Raw genomic sequence first — 18606 nt, forward strand, 5'->3', positions numbered from 1 at the left:
ACCCCCAGAAGATTCAGAGAGCAGACATCCCAAAGTAGTATTGGGTTTCTCTGACAATAAGACCGAATTCCACATTATATCCTGCTTTTGAAGCTAGAGGTAGGGAAGAGCCATCAAAAGGATGAGAATTATGCAGGCTTTGGAAAATCAGACTGGGACAGTTACAGCAGACAGGTTACACATAACAAGTCTAGTCTTGTGTCTAGTCCATTCAGAATTTCTTTAGACAACTAAAGTAAATCTGAAGAAAGTGCTGGGTCCAATCAAAGTGGAGGCTACATCACAAATGTTCTCTTTCTAAAGAACGATGTTTGGCTAAACAGACTTCCTATACCAGGTCCTTATGAACAGACAAGAAGGAAGTAAATGATAGTTGCTGAGTCTTTATAGAAGTACACTCCAGGAAATTTAGGCTGGCTCTAAGAAATCTTTTCAGGAAGGTATGTAGGCACTAATTCACTGACTTAAAGATTCAAGTCAAGGCTGAATGGTGGTGGTGCACGTCTCTAATCCCAACACCTGAGAGGCTGAGGAAGGCAATCTTGATCTCTATGAGTTCAAGAACAGCCTGGTCTACATTGGGACTTCCAGGACAGCCAGGACTATTACACAGAGAAACCTGATCTCAATAAACCACCAAGAAAGTAATTAATTACTTAATTTTTAAAAAGCTAAGTCACAGGAGTGATTTCACACAAAGTCCTAGAGTGAGACTGGTCATGTGGTACAGACAAGTGTGCGATGGGGGCCCAAGTGATTCAGTCCTTAGTTCTAAAAGCATCAAGAGAAATTCAGAAATCCAGAGTAGATGTCAGAAAGAAATTTGCAGAGTGTCCTCGTTTATGGAAATGGTGGCCTTAAAAAGTGACTGCAGGATCTCTGTTCTTTTGCTCCATTTCTATCCTAATTAACAATATGAACTTAACAAATAAATAAAACCACAACAAATAAATAAAAGCACTCTATCTCACAGCCTATCTCTCTCTGCTGAGCAAACGCACTAGCTCCTTCTACCCACCAGAATGCCTTAGAGGAGCATTGGTGACTGAGGTCCGGCCCTGAGCTTTAACTCCCTGAACAGCTAAGAGAAAGCACCTCCTACTTGCCTGTAGCCCTGAATCCAAGACACTGAGGTGAAACTGAGCTCCTCCACCTGCTAAATCCTAGGCCTCCGGCACAAGGAAGCCGAACCCAGGTTTCTCCTGAGCCCCTGAAGCCTCCACCACAAGCAGTTTGTGCTGCCCGCCCAGAGAACGAACCTGCCTGCCACTCTCTTCCATACTTACTCTTCCTCGAAGACTCGGGCCCACACCGGGGCAGCTCCACCTTCAGGTCCCTGACCAGAGGAGTAACTGGAAGCTCCCTCCATTCGAGGAGCATTCCTCTCCTCAGTCGGGGAACAAGATGGCATCTGCCAGGACAAAGCGGAAAGGAGGAGCCAGAGTCACAACCACCCACTCAGGAATCATGTCTGACATAAGCCACAGGCAAGCGTGACTCTGCTCTGCCAGGTATCGTCCAAACCTCTCGAGCGACAGCCTAGCTCCCTGCAGAAATGGTGATTGCTCCTGTTGGAAGCAGGGCATGAAACCATGGGGAAATCACCTGCTGGGAAAATGCTTGCCGTACAGACCGGTAACAGAACATGCCTTTACTGTTTATACTCCTGGTCACTTGCCCGTGCTGTGGAGCTTTCTTCCCCACCCCAGCGAATAGGAGTTTACGCTGAGCTGATGGCTGCACTCTCTCCCTCTTCTCTTACACAGAATCATCAGCCTTGGGGTCTGAATGACTACTTCAATTTGACTTGTACCTTTAAAGGCAAAGCTGACAAAATGTAAACCCGCCATGGCGGGGCATGGGGCTGGTGGGGGTGGGGAGGATAGGGTGAGCGATATTTCTTGGTGCATGTGTGCAGGCGCCAAATGGAAAAAAATTATTAATGCAAAATTGATACATCTTTTTCCGTAATGTATGACTGAACACGTAATTAAACACGCGAGATAGATGTTAAGAACAGGAAAAGTTCTACTTTATTGTAGTGACAGACGTATTTATTTTATCCTCCATTGAGCAGGCACCTGTCATGATTCACAGTCCTGGTGCTCTTAGTGCTTCTCTGTGAGCACAAGGACTTCTGTGCACCAACACCTTGACCTGGACTTACATCCCCAGGAATGTCAGCGCAGGAAGAGAACACCTGCCCAGGAATTCCTTTGCTCAAACCTGTTGTTAACAGCTTTTCGGTTTGGCTTGATCTGTTTTACTGCAATGGTGGAGCAGCCTATTATTGGAGGAAGAAAGCCTACTAAGTTTATTGGGGATGGTTAAAATCTGTGATATCTGTAACAAAAAAATTAACTTAAAACTCTTAACCGGGTTGATTATTAAAAATCTGTGCATTAGGTGATTTTTTGTTCCTTTGTTTTGGTTTTGCCACACAGGGTTTCTCTGTGTATCTCCGACTGTCCTGGAACTCATGCTGTAGACCAGGCTGGCCTCCATCTCACAGAGATGGATCCGCTTGCCTCTCTGCCTCCCTGAGTGCTGGGATTAGAGGTGTGTGCCACCACCGCCCGACTGCTTTAGGTAGTCGGAAACAAATCATAAGGTAAGATTCAATTCTGGGGTAAGTTCTGACATATAAGCCATCTTTGCTAGGGTTGGAGAGGACATCTGCCAGTTGGCTTCACTGCCATATTCTCTAAGGGTGATGACATGGTATAGGCCACCTAGGGAAGAACAGGTCTCCAAAGATCCTTTTAAACAAGAAAAATTTTTACATGATAGTTTTGTATGATGATTCCTGTCTTGAAAACATGGTTCATAAAACAATGTTTCTTTAATGAGGTATTTAGGGCTGCACCTCATAAGCAAGAATGTACCTTGAATTGGCACTCAAACTTTGTAACATGAAGAGTCACCCAGATGATACTGGTTTTAAGAAATGATGGCTGTATGGGAAACAGCTAAGGTTTGCAAGCATGTGACCAGACTGGATTTCCTAAAGAGATCCCAGTTGCAAGGAAGAGACCTTAACAGTTTTGGAGGGGCTGATGTGTCAGAGAATGCCCTGGCAGGAATCAGCTGGAGGGGTACTTGGGAGGAGGCGCTGAAGCTGAGGGAAAAAAAAAAAGAGTAAGAGAAATGAAGACAGAAACATTGGGTAGACTTGGAGGAACAAAGGTGAATACCAAACAGCCCCAAGTTTATTTCTCACCATCATATGTACTAATTACAGGCAAAAGTCACAACAAAGTCAGCTAACCGCCTCCCACACTATTCTTGGGAGGAAGCTCCAGCAGGTTCATTTTCTCAATACAAGAATTCTAATAACAGCAAGCAGATACTAATCACTAAGGAGTAGTGCCGCCAGCCAGCATACACCAGAACAAATCTTAATAGATAATTGTTCTTTCTTATCATCAAAACATGCTCTTTCCCACGGGCTTAATCAGAACTTTCTCACAGACCTCAAGGATGCCAGCACAGCAGACAATCTAGAACTCAATTGAGGTCTTTATGTCAGATGGAAAGTGAGTTTTATGTGTCATGGGATAGTCTTCTGAAATCCCAGCCACAATTAAATGGAGCCAGCTGGGACCTAGAAGGCGGGCTGCATAATGCTGCCAAGGGTGGATCCAGGAGGTGACCCAAGCTCCTTGGGAAAGGCCAGGTGATTAGAAATAATCCTCAGATATTGAATATTAAATTGCTTGTTCTGTTGGACCTTGGTTTTGCCTTGTGTGGATTATGATTTTTCCACTTGATTTTTTCCCTCTTGAAGTAAAAGATACTTTATTTTTGAGAGATTTTGTACTTTCTAAGAGGGAATTATGGATTTTTACAAAGAAGCTGGGTATTTTTAAAGAACAGCTTTTAAAATTATTTAAAATTACAAAGCTATAGACCATTTTAATTTTCTAATATCATCAATATGTAATCTTGATAAATAGGTAAGTAAAAGTCTTAAACTTGGGGCCACAGCTCGACTCCGGAGACTAAGGAGGTATTCCTATCTCATAATGCAGCAAGTTGGAGACCTAAGCAGTTAGGCTAAGGGCCTCTCCTTAACTAAGGTCTATTCAGGCTAACAGAGGCCGATTTTAGGAATGTATGTCTAATCTCCTTGTTCTTACTAACAACATCGAGTTGTGGCTATTTTGGTGAACTCAGTCGTACAGGGAACTGTTGTGATCCTATAAAAGAATCAGGAGAATTCCAATCTCTTTGTGTAACTGTGGTCTCATAAAACGAATTGGACAACAGTGTTCTACTTTGTAGAATAATCTTGTGAGCATTGACTCGAAGTGTCCTTTGAATGTCTGGTAGAATTCTTTGCTGAAATCATCTGGCTCTGGGCTTTTCTTTGTTTGGGAGACTTTAATGCCTTCTTCTATTCTGCCGGGGGCTATGGAACTTCTTAACTTATTTCTCTGCTTTTGATTTAACTTTGATAAGGTTCCCATGAAGAAAATTACCCATTTGTTGAGGTTTTCCAATTTGGTAGTGTTCAGATTTTCTTGAAAGTATGTCCTTAAGATTCTCTGGATTTCTCCTGTGTCTGTTGTCATGTCTCCTTTTCATTTTTGATTTGTTCATTTGGATATTTTCTCTCTTCTTAGATAAGTTGTAGAAGGGTTTAACAGCTAATCTTAACTGATTTTTCTGAGATCCAACTGTTGTTTCATTGATTCGTTGTGTTTGTGTGTGTGTGTTCTGTTTTATTGACTGTAGCCCAGAGTTTATCTCTTGACATCCACTCCTCTTGGGTGTGATTTCTTTATTTTGTCCCAGAGGTTGCAAGTGTGCTTTTGAATTGCTGAGAAGAGAACTCTCCAGTTCTTTTATGTTGGCTCTTAGTGCCTACTGACTTTCCTCTTTGAATCACCTTCATTGTGTCCCTGCATTTGGGTTTGCTGTGTATTCCATTGCCTTCTGACACACATGGAAACCTTTGTCTTCCTGAGAAGCACAGTCTCAAAAAGGAAGAACAGAAATGGCATGTTTTATACATCATACTTGGAATTATTTTTACAGTGGCAGGTATAATGAATATTGTCACAAATTGTGTTAACTTTTGGAGCAATGTTGGTGGTGACTACTGGTATATCAAAATAGCTTCAAGGTGTATTATAATAAAAAGTGAATTCATAATAATATGATGCCTTGTGACTGACGAATTTCTGTCAAAACCTGTTCCTGCTTGTTACAGGTAACAGATATTAGAAATGCTTGCTCGTTAGAAAAGGAAGACAGGGTAGTAAGGGTGGATAGCCACAGTCTGAACTCCAGTAAAATAAAACAATTCAGTGGTGAGTCAATACAGAAGCAACAGGACAGAAAAAAATTGACAACCATGAGTACAGAATTAGTCTTTGTTTATAATCTTTGCTTTAAGATTTAGGTGAAGTCAACAAGCAGGATAAGTGCATGAATGTGTCATTTTGAGGTTAATACAGCATTAAATGGAAGTAAAACATGGAATGTGCCCTCAAAACAGTAAGAATTAAATCCAGCTGAGTAAGAGAGCAAACAATTAAGCAAGTTTTCCCTAGAATCCTTGGTTTAGACCCTTGCCTTCTCACCAATACATGTATTTGGTAGGTGAATTTCCATGTCAGGCTATCATTAAGAAAATCGGGGCATGAACTGAAGCAGAATCCCTGCTGTCATAAAAGAACATCCTGTGGTATGGACATAATTGGAGCCTGTTTCTCTTTGAGCCTTCATTGCCCTTCATGACATAAATCCTTTCGCGGGATCTGTCTGTGAAGTTTTTGTGTGTCGGTGCCTCGGAAAGAGCTCTGTTCTCCTTATTCCCACCCAGAAATTAAAGTCTGAGACTGCTGTTGCTGCAGTATGAGACATAAATCCACACATCAGGGTGTTCAGTCACCTGAAACAAGTAGGCCCTGAGACAGAACACATCTCTATGGTGACTTCTTCCAAAACCTGGGTGGTGTGGCCAATGCCCAGGTCAATGTGGGTGCTTATAAGATGGAGTAAAGTGAGGACAAATGTGTGTGTGCGTGTGTGTGTGTGTTCACGAGATGCTTGTGTTCCTGTGTGTGTTCCTGTCTTATCCAAACATTACTGCAGCTCACCTGCTGTGTGTGTGTGTGCTTGCGAGATGCTTTTTTTCCTGCGTGTGTTCCTGTCTTATCCAAACATTACTGCTGCTCACCTGTTGTGTGTGTTTGTGTGTGTGTGCTTGCAAGATGCTTTTGTTCTTGCATGTCTTCCTGTCTTATCCAAACATTACTGCAGCTCACCTGCTGTGTGTGTGTTTGTGTGTGTTCTTGAGATTCTTGTGTTCCTGAGTGTGTTCCTGTCTTATTCAAACATTACTGCAGCTCACCTGCTGTGTGTGTGTGTGCGTGTATGTTTGCGAGATGCTTGTGTTCCTGCCTTATCCAAACATTACTGCTGCTCACCTGCTGTGTATGTGTGTTTGCGAGATGCTTTTGTTCCTGCCTGAGTTTCTGTTTTATTCAAACATTGCTGCTGCTCACCTGCCATTTCTTCCCATCTCCCTGAAGGTCTGTACATGGACCTCCATTGTGTGTATTACCAAAAGCCTCTGCTGGAATCAGGCACCCTGGGCACCAAGGGGAACGTGCAGGTGGTCATTCCCTTCTTGACAGAATCTTACAGCTCTCAGGACCCACCTGAGAAATCCATCCCCATCTGCACACTGAAGAACTTCCCCAATGCCATTGAGCACACCCTACAGGTGATCAACCTTGGAAGGAATGGGAGGTAGGAGAAGGATTAGGCAACAGGCCATCATCAAGGCTTTGCTCTTCTCATCCTCCAAATTCCTTTGGTTTTCTGTGGGCTTTGTGTGTAGAACACATTCTGTGACTATACCAGCAGTCAGAGTACCTGCCAGTGATTGCTTTCTTATAAAAAGGACTTTACCTTCGTTCACATCTTCTGTGTGCTGTGAGAGTCTCTGAGATCTTATGTATATCAACCCTGTTTTAACTAGCATAGATAGTTTCTTTTGGAGTCGTCCAATTCTGAACAGCTCTCACAAGGTCTAACAAGTTCAAACCAAGCAAATTCCAGCATAAAGAAGGTGAAGTCCTCACACCTCTCCCCGCAACACCCGTCCCCACCACCACCACCACCACCACCTAGAATATTGATACCAGTTTGGAAAGGGAAAATCCATTATCTACACTTGAATGTAACTGGGTGTATCAGCCACATTCCAGGGTACGCCTCATGTCTGGTAGTACGTGAACGATTGGACCTCGTTTTTCTTGTGTACTTTGGTTTTGTCCTACGTGTGTGTGTGAGTGTGTGTGTGCCATTTCTTCCTTTCTTTGCTTGGTGTTTACTTTTATTGTGTTAGAGAGAGAGAGAGAGAGAGAGAGAGAGAGGGAGGGAGGGAGGGAGAAAGAAAGAGAACATGAGTTGAGTGGGTAGGGAGTTCAGGAGATTCTGGGGGGTGTTGGCAGAGGGGAAAATTCTCAAAGTATACTGTAAAAGAAACATTTTAGTACAAAAATTAATGTCGAGCTTTCTATTTTGGAAGAGTTAAAGGAGCACCATTGACCATGTGTCGAACAGTGAGAATGATCTGTGTAAACAGTGCTTTTGCTACACAGATCAACTAATGTTGTTTCTGATGATTTTCTTAGTTATCTGTAGAGTGAGTGCATTTTTGGTTGGTTTCTTCTTACCAAGAGTGTGTTAAGCAGCTGGTTTGTCAGTGTGACTTCTGCCTGTGTTGTCAGGTACACAATCATCCTGGATGGCTAAGTGAGTGGAAACTCAACCGAGAGCCTAGTCCTTTTCATGTTCTTTAAAGCTGAGAAAAAAAAAACCTGTTTAGGTTTCTGTTGGCTCATAGGTTTGTAGGTATAGTAGAGTAAGGACATCCTAAGGGGTTGAAGATTAGAAAAAATTACAGTGTGGAGCAGTCCAGCTGAATTGCAATAGTGTCATAGTCCTTGTTGGAGGTTATGGAGTTGTTCTCTGAATCTGCACAGCAGGCAGTGAAGGACAAAAAGTTTCAGAGAGTGTCCAGCAACTTTGTAGGACCCATCTGGGACCCGCAGATTCCTTATCTGCAAAATGTGGATTGAAGTGATGCCTATCAGAGAGAAATGTGCATTGAAGCAATAATGTACCAGAGAGATTTTGTAAAGCACTTAAGGGTGGATTGGGCTTGTCTTATCCATCACAGGATGTTGGTAAAGTACTTAGCATTGGATTGGGCCTGTATTTGGCACTGTACTCAATAATATGGTAGGTGTGTGCTCGTTCATTCACTTGGATGACTGCAGATATTACGGTTTACTCAGAGGCTTAAAGCTGAAATGGGTACAGGTGTGTTTGTTCCCTTGCAATGGGTCATAAAAGTAGGAAGTATGTGTGATAGTTAGAATTTAGAGTCTGAATGCAGTCTTCAGGCAGGTCAAGCTTTACTAGTTGGTAGTCTCTCATGCATGTATTTGTTCTGTCAGTAGTGGGCTCGGGATGAATTCAAGCAGTCAGCAGAAACTGTTAACCAGTACCTCACGTAAGTAATGGACACTGTTCTGCCCATCAACCAAGGCATTCCGTCTGCCCGCCTGAGTCACAGTGCATGGGTGAATTTGGGAGGTGTTTCCATGGAGAAAGGAGGCTTGTCCAGAAACCGTATTTCTAGACCTCTGAAATAATCCAGCTCTTTGCGTTGGACAGGGATCCCAAGTTCACGGAGCAGACACTGCAGCTAGCTGGCACCCAGCCTTTGGAAGTACTGGCAGCTGTACAGCATAGTCTACTCCTGCATAGGCCACAGACTTGGGCTGACTGTGTGACTTGGGCCTACCGCTACTGGCACACACGGTATTCTGACAATATCCAGCAGTTGCTGCACAACTTCCCTCCAGACCAGGTATTACACACCCGATGGGTATATTTGGCCCAGTATGTGCCCTGGGAATTGGATGGTTACTGTCCTGTGGATATGGCTTATTCCAGGCGGCCAGCCACCCCAGGCATACCAAGAAAGGGTTTGGGCCAGTGCCTTATGCACACATTTGTGTTTTCCTTCTTCCTGTCCCACAAGAAGGGCTTAGTATCCTTGCTGCCTGCACCTGGGCTAAGTCATGTCAGATTTCTCTTGAGGGCTGTAACTACAAGTTACAAGTGAGAAATTTTATAGTTATGCAAAGAGCAACCTGTGGGTTCGAGTCCAGTTGTTTCTGACGTTGGGTCATGTTGAATATAGTGTGTTGATAAGCCATACCTGTGAAGTTGGTGTAATAATGGCTTGTAATTTAGAGAGGATTAATGTGCACTTTTTAAAATTTCATCGACTTAATACCATATGAATCAGCAAGTTTAACTTGCTGTGTGTATGGCTCATTGCCAGTTTCCAAGAATGTGAACCTAGGCTTCTTGGACTGAGGTCTGCCTGAGAATTCCTTCTCCTTCAGCCCTCCTCATACCTTCTCACTGCCCTAGTAAACAAACTCTGGAGCCCTCTTTTGAGCGGGGCCAAAAATGCTGTCCAACCTTTGACACAAACAGTGTAAGTGTCCTTAGGGTCTCTAAGGTAGGTGTCTGGGGAGTAAGGTCTCTACCCTTAACCCCATGTTAAGTTTTGAGCTCAGTTTTCTTTGCTGTGCCTTTCAGCCCCTGCATCTGGACTGCGTGATGGCTGCTGTCAACCTGTTTGCCCAGACTAGGAGGGTCCCACCACAGCGCTGCTGTGGCCAGACTCCTGCAGTCTCTGCAGCTCCTCAATTTGCTCCCAAGTCTGGCATCAGGATTCACGTTTCTGAGCAGGAATTCCAGAGCACCAGTGCCACAGTTGGTGAGAATGCTTTGTCATGAGTTCAGGGATCACCCACCTATTTGTCTCCTCCCCCTCTAAGCCTCTCTCTGCTGTTTGCCATTGGCCATGCTCTTTACTGTATTTTTGAGAGTTACCTAGTCTATCTTCTTTTGAGTCTGGACTTAAGGATGGATGCTTGAAACAGATTTCTGTATCTCATTCCTTTGCAGTGTAGGTTTATGGAAATGTTTCATTTGTTTCCTTTTGATTTATTTTCATACAAAAAGAATGTGAATTCTCCCTGCCCTCTGGGCGTCTAGATACCTTGGCTGCTCTGTCTCATAACAGGTCTCCTCTAGTTTCCCACCCAGGTATCTACCTCAGACTTTCCTCTGTGTCAGTGCCCTCTTTGTGTCTGCTTGAAACACACCTGGCTTTCTGCACTCCATGTTATGATGCTCGATTCCTCCTCTTCTGATCCCTCTGGAGTCTCTTCTCTGGTACAGCTCTCCCAGTTAATATAGGTCCCTTTAAAGTATTTGTCTCCAGGGGCTGGAGAGATGGCTCAGGGGTTAAGAGCATTGCCTGCTCTTCCAAAGGTCCTGAGTTCAATTCACGGTGGCTCACAACTATCGGTAATGAGGTCTGGTGCCCACTTCTGGTCTGTAGGCATACATGTAGAAAGAATATTGTATACATAATAAATATTTTAAAAAAGTATTTGTCTCCTTGTGTTTTCTTTTTGTATATTTGGCCAACGGCCTCCTTTTCAGACTTCCGTGTCCTTCACTCATTGTTTGTAACAGTATGTGTCTGCTTCTCTCCTCTATACCACTGCTTGTCATTTCTTCCTGTACACTTACATGAATCACTTTGCCCCAGCTCCATTGTCTTCATCTTGCAAAACTAAAGCCCTGTGCCCATTGAATGACCTCTCCCATCCCCCTCCACTTCACCAGGGAAAATTTCCTCCCCCCTCCAACCAGGTCCAGGAAGGTGAGCATCCAAACAGACTAGACTCCCACAAAGCCCGTCCATGCAGAATCAAAACCCAGTGCCATCGTCCTTGGCTTCTCAGTCGATCTATACCATAAACCACATTCAGAGAGTTCCGTTTGATCACAAGCTCCATCAGTCCCAGTCTAGCTAGCCTTGTTGAGCTCCCATTAGATCAGCCCCACTGTCTCAGTGGGTGGGCACACTCCTCCCAGTCCTGACTTCCTTGCTCATGTCCTCCCTCCTTCTGTTCCTCATTGGGACCTTGGGAACTCAGTCAAGTGCTCCAGTGTGGATCTCTGTCTCTATCTCCATCCATTGGCAGATAAAGTTTCTGTGGTGATATGCAAGATATTTATCAGTGTGGCTATAGGATAACCCACTTTTCTGCTGCCAAAGGAACAAGCTGGCCTGATTTTTTGGTTAATCTTGTAACCTGCCACATCACTGAAGAAATTTATCAGCTGTAGGAGTTCTTTGGTAGAGTTTTTGGGGTCACTAATGTACACTATCTTATCATCCACAAATAACAAAAGTTTGACTTCTTTCTTTTTGATTCAAATACTCTTGATCTCCTTATTTTGTCTTATTGCTATTGCTAGAACTTCAAGCACTATATTGAGGAGATATGGTGAGAGTGGACAGGCTTGTCTTGTTCCTGATTTTAGGGGAATGGCTTTGAGTTTCTCTCCACTTAATTTAATGTTAGTTGTTGGCTTGCTGTATATTGCTTTTATTATATTTAGGAATGTACCTTGTATCCCTAATCTCTCCAAGATCTTTATCATAATGGGGTGTTGAATTTTGTCAAATGCTTTTTCCACATCTAATGAAATGATCATATTTTTTTCCTTCCATTTATTTATGTGATGGATTACATTGATAAATTTTTGTATGTTGACCCAGCCCTGCCTCTCTGTGATGAAGCCTAGTTGATTGTAATAGACAATTTTTTCATGTGTTCTTGGATTCTGTTTGCCAAAATTTTATTGAGAATTTTTGCATCGATGTTCATGAGTGAGACTGGTCTGTAATTCTCTTTCTTGTTTGGGTCTTTGTGTGGTTTTGGAATCAGGGTAACTGTAGTTCCATAAAAAGTGTTTGGCAATGATTCTTCTGATTCTATTATATCAAATACATTAAGGAGTGTAAGTATCAGCTCTTCTTGGAAGTTCTGATAAAATTCAGCATTAAAACCATCAGGTCTTGGGCTTTTTTTCGGTTGGGAGGTTTTTTTATGACAGCTCCTATTTCCTCATGAGTTATAGTTCTATTTAAATTGTTCATCTGGTCTTGATTTAATTTTGATAAATGGTATTTATCTAAAAACAAGTCCATTTCTTTTACATTTCCAACTTTGTGGCATATAGACTTTTGTAGTAAGATCTAATAATTCTCTGAATTTCCTCAGTATCTGTTGTTATGTCCCACTTTTCATTCTGATCTCATTAATTTGTGTTTTCTCTCTGCCTTTTGATTAGTTTGGATAAAGGTTGCCAATCTTGTTGATTTTCTCAACGGACCACTCTTTGTTTTATTGGTTTTTTGGATTGTTTTCTGTGTTTCTATTTTGTTGATTTCAGCCCTCAGTTTGATTATTTCCAGTCTTCTACTCCTCCTCAGTGACTCTGCTTCTTTTTTTCTAGAGCTTTTAGCTGTCTTCCTTCAAATGCTCTCCAATGCATCTTCTGGTACAGTATCATGGCCGCTTGCTAGACAGGGACCTCACAGACAACAGGGCAGGCTTGCTGTGTGCAGGTTCAGTGAACTGAAGGAACTCCTGTGCAGTTGCACTAACCCCTTTGTCCCCTGACTCTCAGCTTCAAAGCAGGCTGAGTTGGGGGATCCGATGACCCCGCAGAAGGGAAGGGGTTAAAGACCCATGTGGTCATAAAAAGAGAGATATACAGTAAACACATATTCAAAGCATAAAAAAACCTCTAAATGGTTTACAATGTGTTAAAAATATATACATGCTAAAGATTAAAGTTCTCAGAATTAAAAAAAGAAAAAAAAATAGAGTAGCCTGAGAGGCAGAGACAGACGTATCTCTGTGAGTTCAAGGTTTTACAGAGGGAATTCCAGGACAAAGATATATAGAGAACCTGTCTCAAAAAGCCAAAAGTTAAAAGTAAAAATAAAAGAAATAGAGGTTAAAATAAAATCATGTAAAGATGGAAAATACACAGAGAATCTTGATACTGTATGTTATTATGCTCTCTTTGAATTTTTTGAATGCTGAGGAAGGAGCAACAGCTGCTAAAAGATATTTGCTTATAAATGCTACAGAATTAATCTCATAATAGGTATTTTGAAAATACCTTGGCTTCAAAATTGAAGTCAAAGGTATGTTACTTTGGAAAAGAGATTTTGCTTTTGTTTCCACAGAAAATGAGAGGCCATGGATTTCTTCAGAGTTAAGAAAAATCAGCTTTGATCAAGGAAGACCACCTAAGAAATCTCTGGCAGGAATAGATGGCCCAGATGTCTGAGTTCTTTATCCAGAACAGATTCAAGACTGCTGCCTGAGATGATCAAGACTCACAGGATACTTCAGTCAGGACTTGATCATAACACTAAATTTTCTTTAGGTCCCGATAAGATTAACAGTGCCCCCAATCAGCTCGAAGTAGCCTGGAATACTACGACCACATTCCCAAAAATTGGACTATGGATATTTTCCTTTTTTAAAAAAATAAAGAGGTGGAAGTGATGCAGGAAAATTGTCTGTATTTTGTATTTCATGTTATAAATAAATGCTGATTGGCCAGGCAGGAAATACATGTGGGAAAACCAGACAGGAAGCAGAAATGATGTAATGAGAACAAGAGAATTCTGGGAAAGAAGAAATTGATTCCTCCCACTCCTGCCCAGACCACCAAAGCAACAGGTGATCTGCTACACTGAAAAAAGGTACTGAGCACATGGCTAACATAGATCAGAAAAATGGGTTAATCAAGAAGTGAGAGTTAGCCAGTGAGAGGCTAGAGCTAATGGGCCAATCAGCTTACAATTTATGGAGACTTATGTGTGATTTTCTTTGGGGCTAAACAGTTGTGGGGTACCTGGTAGGAGGACAAAACCCCCCAAAACAAACAAGCCAGGCCCACTCATGTTACATATTCTGTATGTTTTGTGTTTTGATTATCATAAAGCGAGGGGATATTCTTTGATCCAGTCTATTCAATGTTCTGTATACTTCTTGTGACTTCATAGGAATATCCTTCTTTAGGTTGTGAAAGTTTTTTTCTATAAGTTTGTTGAATATATTTTCTGAGCCTTTGAGCTGTAATTCTTCTCTTTCTTGTACCTCTATTATTCTTAGGTCTTTTTATGGTGTCCCAGATTTCCTGGATGATTTATGACGAGAATTTTTGGATTTGCTGTTTTCTTTGATCAGTGTTTTTTTCTCTATAGTATCTTCAGCATCTGAGATTCTTTCTTCTATCTTTTATTTCCTGTTGGTTATGCTTGTCTCTGTAGTCTCTGTTCATTTACCCAGATTTTTCATATGCAGCTGTCCCTCTGTTTGTGTTTTCTTCATTGCTTCCATTTTAGTTTTCAAGTCTTGAACTGTTTCCATTACCTGTTTGTTTTTTCTTGGTTTCCTAGGGTATCTTTGAGGGATTTATTCATTTCTTCAAACTTTTTGTTATTCTTCTCATCCATTTCTTTAAGGAAGTTTTTCACATCCTGTTTAAGGGACTCTATCACTTTCATAATGTCTATTTCTTCTATGTCTTCTGGATTAGGGTGTTCAAGTCTTCCTGTTGTGTGTTTGCTTGATTCTGTTGTTATTATGTTCTTTTTCAGATTGTTGGACAAATTCTTGAATTTGTGCCTGCCCATGTCTTCCTTCAAATGCCCTTAGATAAATCTTCTGGTACAGGATCATGGCCACTTGCTAGCCAGGGACCCTACAGACAACAGGGTAGGCTTGCTGTGTGCAGGTTCAGTGAACCAAAGGAACTCCTGCACAGTTGCACTAACCTGATGGAGGAGGGTCTTATGTCTATTGGTTAATAAATAAACTGCCTTGATCCTTTTGATAGGACAGCAGCTTAGATAGACAGAGTAGTCAGAACAGAATGCTGGGAGAAAGAAGCTGAGTCAGTGAGTCGCCATGATTCTCCCACTCCAGACAGATGCAGGTTAAGATCTTTCCTGGTAAGCCAGCTCATGGTGCTACACAGAATATTAGAAATGGGTTAGATCAATATGTAAGAGCTAGCCAGTAAGAGGCTAGTGCTAATGGGCCAAGCAGTGTTTAAAAGAATACAGTTTCCATGTAATTATTTTGGGACATAAGCTAGCCAGGTGGCCAGGAACTGGGGTGGCAGGGAAGCGGCTTGCCGCTCCACACTACAGAGTGGCGCCCAACGTGATTAACTAACTCCACGTAAAACCTGAGTGAGCTTAATTTTAAACACAGAGTTTACCACAGCTTTTTGCTGTTTGCTAGAGTGTGCTGCAGAGAAATTTTCCTGACTCAGCCTCAGCAGGAAAAAAGCTACGCACTTTAAAACGTGGCTTCCTGGGGCTGTGATAACAGTGTGAACTCTGGCTTTAAAGCATTTCAATGGCTTTTATGGGACTGGATGTTTGTGTTCGGCTCAGGATCGGGAGGAAAGTAGCTGAGAGCTTGGCTCAGCTCTTCCTGCCTGGCCAGATGGCGAAATCAGACTTGGTCAGGCAGGAGAGCATGGCGGATTTCCACCGCCACACACAGAGATGTTTTCAGACTGCACAGAGCTCTGTGTGTCAGATTAGGCTGTAACTTGGATGCTGCATGCTCAGTCTCAGAGTTAAAGTGCTGAATGCGGCTCCTACCTGGCGGCCCCAGAGCTAGTAGTAAATGGTACGTCCTCCATTTTGAAATTGGAGAGAAGTGGAGCCAACATCCAGAGCAGCCCTTCACCCTCCAGCTTAGAGGCGCAACCAATTCAGTCACAAGTGGCTCCGCCATGTTGGACTGGGTGGGGCAAGCCTGCAGTACCTGTTTTTGACCTAGGAATGTCACAGCTTAGATTCGTAAGTGTTTATTGATTTAAAGACGCAAAACAAAGTGCTCCTGGATAGTAAAAAATTACAGATTCACAATAAAACAGATTTCAGACATAGAAGACCTATAAATGGATCACAGTGTTGGATGAATGTATGTAGGCTTGAGAGAGAGAAGAAAAAGAATATAGAGAATAAAGTTAATGGTTTAAAAAAAACGAGGGTAAAATTTTTAAAGAGACAGAGTACAGATAGTTATAGATTAAGAGAAATAAAGAAAAATAAACCACGTAAAAATGGAAAATTCACAGACAGTCTGGATTCTTTGTATTGTTGTGTTTTCTTTAAAAATTTTGACTGTAAGCGAGCTAGGTACAGAGAGACATTTCATTCCACGGGCTGCCAAGCTAAACCAAAGTGGATATAAGGGTATTATGATTTCAGAATTTGGGTCTAAGGATATATGCTTTGGAGAGGGTCTTTGATGGAGGAAGGTCATTGGTTAATTAATAAAGAAACTGCTTGGCCTTGATAGGTTAGAACATAGGTGGGTGGAGTGAACAGAACAGAATGCTGTGAGGAAGAGGAAGTGAGCTCAGACGGCATTTCCTCTCCTCTCTGGGGCAAATGCAATGAAGCTCCGACCCAGGATGGACGTAGGCTAGAATCTTCCCGGTAAGCACACCTCAGTGCTACACACATTAATAGAAATGGGCCAGGCAGTGTTTAAATGAATACAGTTTGTGTGTTGTTATTTTGGGGCATAAGCTAGCCAGGCGGCTGGGAGCAGGGTGGCAGGAATGCAGCCCACAGCTCCTACTACAGGTTTTCTTTTGTTTTCACAGAGGATGAGACCCTGTAGATTGCTTTTATCCCAATATGGTATGATAGACCAAGCCCTCCCGAAAGGTTGCTGTGAATACCCTCAAAAAATTACTTCACTCAACTGCCGACTGAGATGAACCTGGCACACAGGTTACACCATGAAAGACCTAATTAACGACTCCCCCATTCAGCAGAAAGCAGTTTGGAGAGAAATAACTGTACCCATATTCCAAAATATTGTTTATAAATGTTCTTTTACACTTAAAGGGGGACATGATATAGATATGAATAATTTGCATTGGTATGGATTTTAAGGTCAATTTTGATATATGCATATGCATATATCTAATCTTGATTAAGGTATTGTGATTGTGTAGTTCATTTAAAAATGTAATGTATAATTGGGAAATATAGGTTGCTAATGGATAATCATCAATAATAGTCAAGCTTGTAGTCATGTTAGTTAGATTTTCTAGATATATAGAGATATATTTCAGTTAAATAGGCATTCTTCATATTTTTCAAAGGCTACAGAATATGATATTTTAAATGATTTAATAACTTATGGCTTTTCATGACAATGAGACACGTCTGCTCCTGGTAGCACAAGCTACTTCAAGAGGAAGATGGGCATCGAAGAGGCTCCTTAGGGAGTTGGTTAGTCATTTGGACAGGAAATTGCTCTTGCCTGGACTGTTGCATAAACTGGACACAGAACCCACAGAAAGAGGACTGCTCAACTTGCCTAAAGGTGAGATGATCTTTCAGGGTTCCTGATTCATGAAAAAGTCTATGAGACATTCTGCAGGATATAGCAGAAAGTGATTGAACTGTCTTTGCATTTTTCTGCTTCATGGAAATTTCTGCTGGACACTATGGGCCTGAAGGCCAAAGACGGATGCCCCAATGGTACAAAAGAACTTTGGGTGACTGTCCAGGCAGTAAGATGTCTCTGTCATTTCTAGAGTTTTGGAAGTTGTTTTCTTAGGTAATATTATATCCTTCTGGAGTCTTTGATGGAGTTGAAGGATAAATAGATATAGTTTTCCTTAGTTATGATAAAGTAGATATAAATATTGTAACTATAATTCTTGCTTGATAACTGTTTTGCTATATGTAATTATACTATGTTAAAATGAAAGCATTCTTTTTTGTTTAAACAGAAAAGGGGGAAATGATGGAGGAGGGCCATATGTCTATTGGTTAATAAAGACACTGCCTTGGCCCTTTTGATAGGACAGCAGCTTAGATAGGCGGAATAGACAGAACAGAATGCTGGGAGAAAAAGCCGAGTCAGGCAGTTGCCATGATTCTCCCACTCCAGACAGACGCAGGTTAAGATCTTTCCTGGTAAGCCAGCTCATGGTCCTACACAGAATATTAGAAATGGGTTAGATCAGTATGTAAGAGCTAGCCAGTAAGAGATTACAACTAATGGACCAAGCAGTGTTTAAAATAATACAGTTTCTGTGTAATTATTTTGGGTAAAGTTAGCCGGGTGGCGGGAAGCAGCCCCATCGCTCCCACTACTACACTCACCTCTTTGTCCCCTGACCTTCAGTTTCAAAGCAGGCTGAGCTGGGGGATCCTATGACCCTGCAGAAGGGTAGGGGTGCCTGGAAGCAAGCTGTGATGGGTTAACAAGAGAAAGGCAGTAGCCAGGGAGAGAAGCCCCTGCTGAATTACTAGAAAGTTTAGGGGGTTGGAGGGTGCCTCTTCTCCCTTTCCGGGGTGTCTGTTGGCCAGTTGGGTACATACACACCTCTCTGATAGATCTTCTGGTACAAGATCAGGGCCATTTACTGGCCAGGTAACCCAGAGATGAAAGGGCGGGCTTGTTGTGTGCAGGTCCAGTGAAACAAAGAAACTCCTGTGCAGTTATTCTCACCAGTTTTTCCCCAGACCCTCAGCTCAAAGCAGGCTGAGTTGGGGGATCCTATGACCCTGCAGAAGGTAAGGCGTGCATGGGAGCAAGCTGGGAGTAGCTGGGGAGAGAAGCCCTG

At 42.2% G+C, this 18606-nt stretch overlaps 1 pseudogene; it reads left to right on the forward strand.

The window, feature by feature from the left end:
- LOC130868812 (ubiquitin-like modifier-activating enzyme 1 Y) overlaps positions 1–18606 on the forward strand; it is a 964755-nt pseudogene that overhangs the window by 920383 nt on the left and 25766 nt on the right.

This window comes from Chionomys nivalis, chromosome Y, assembly GCF_950005125.1.
Source record: "Chionomys nivalis chromosome Y, mChiNiv1.1, whole genome shotgun sequence".
Lineage (NCBI taxonomy): Eukaryota > Metazoa > Chordata > Mammalia > Rodentia > Cricetidae > Chionomys > Chionomys nivalis.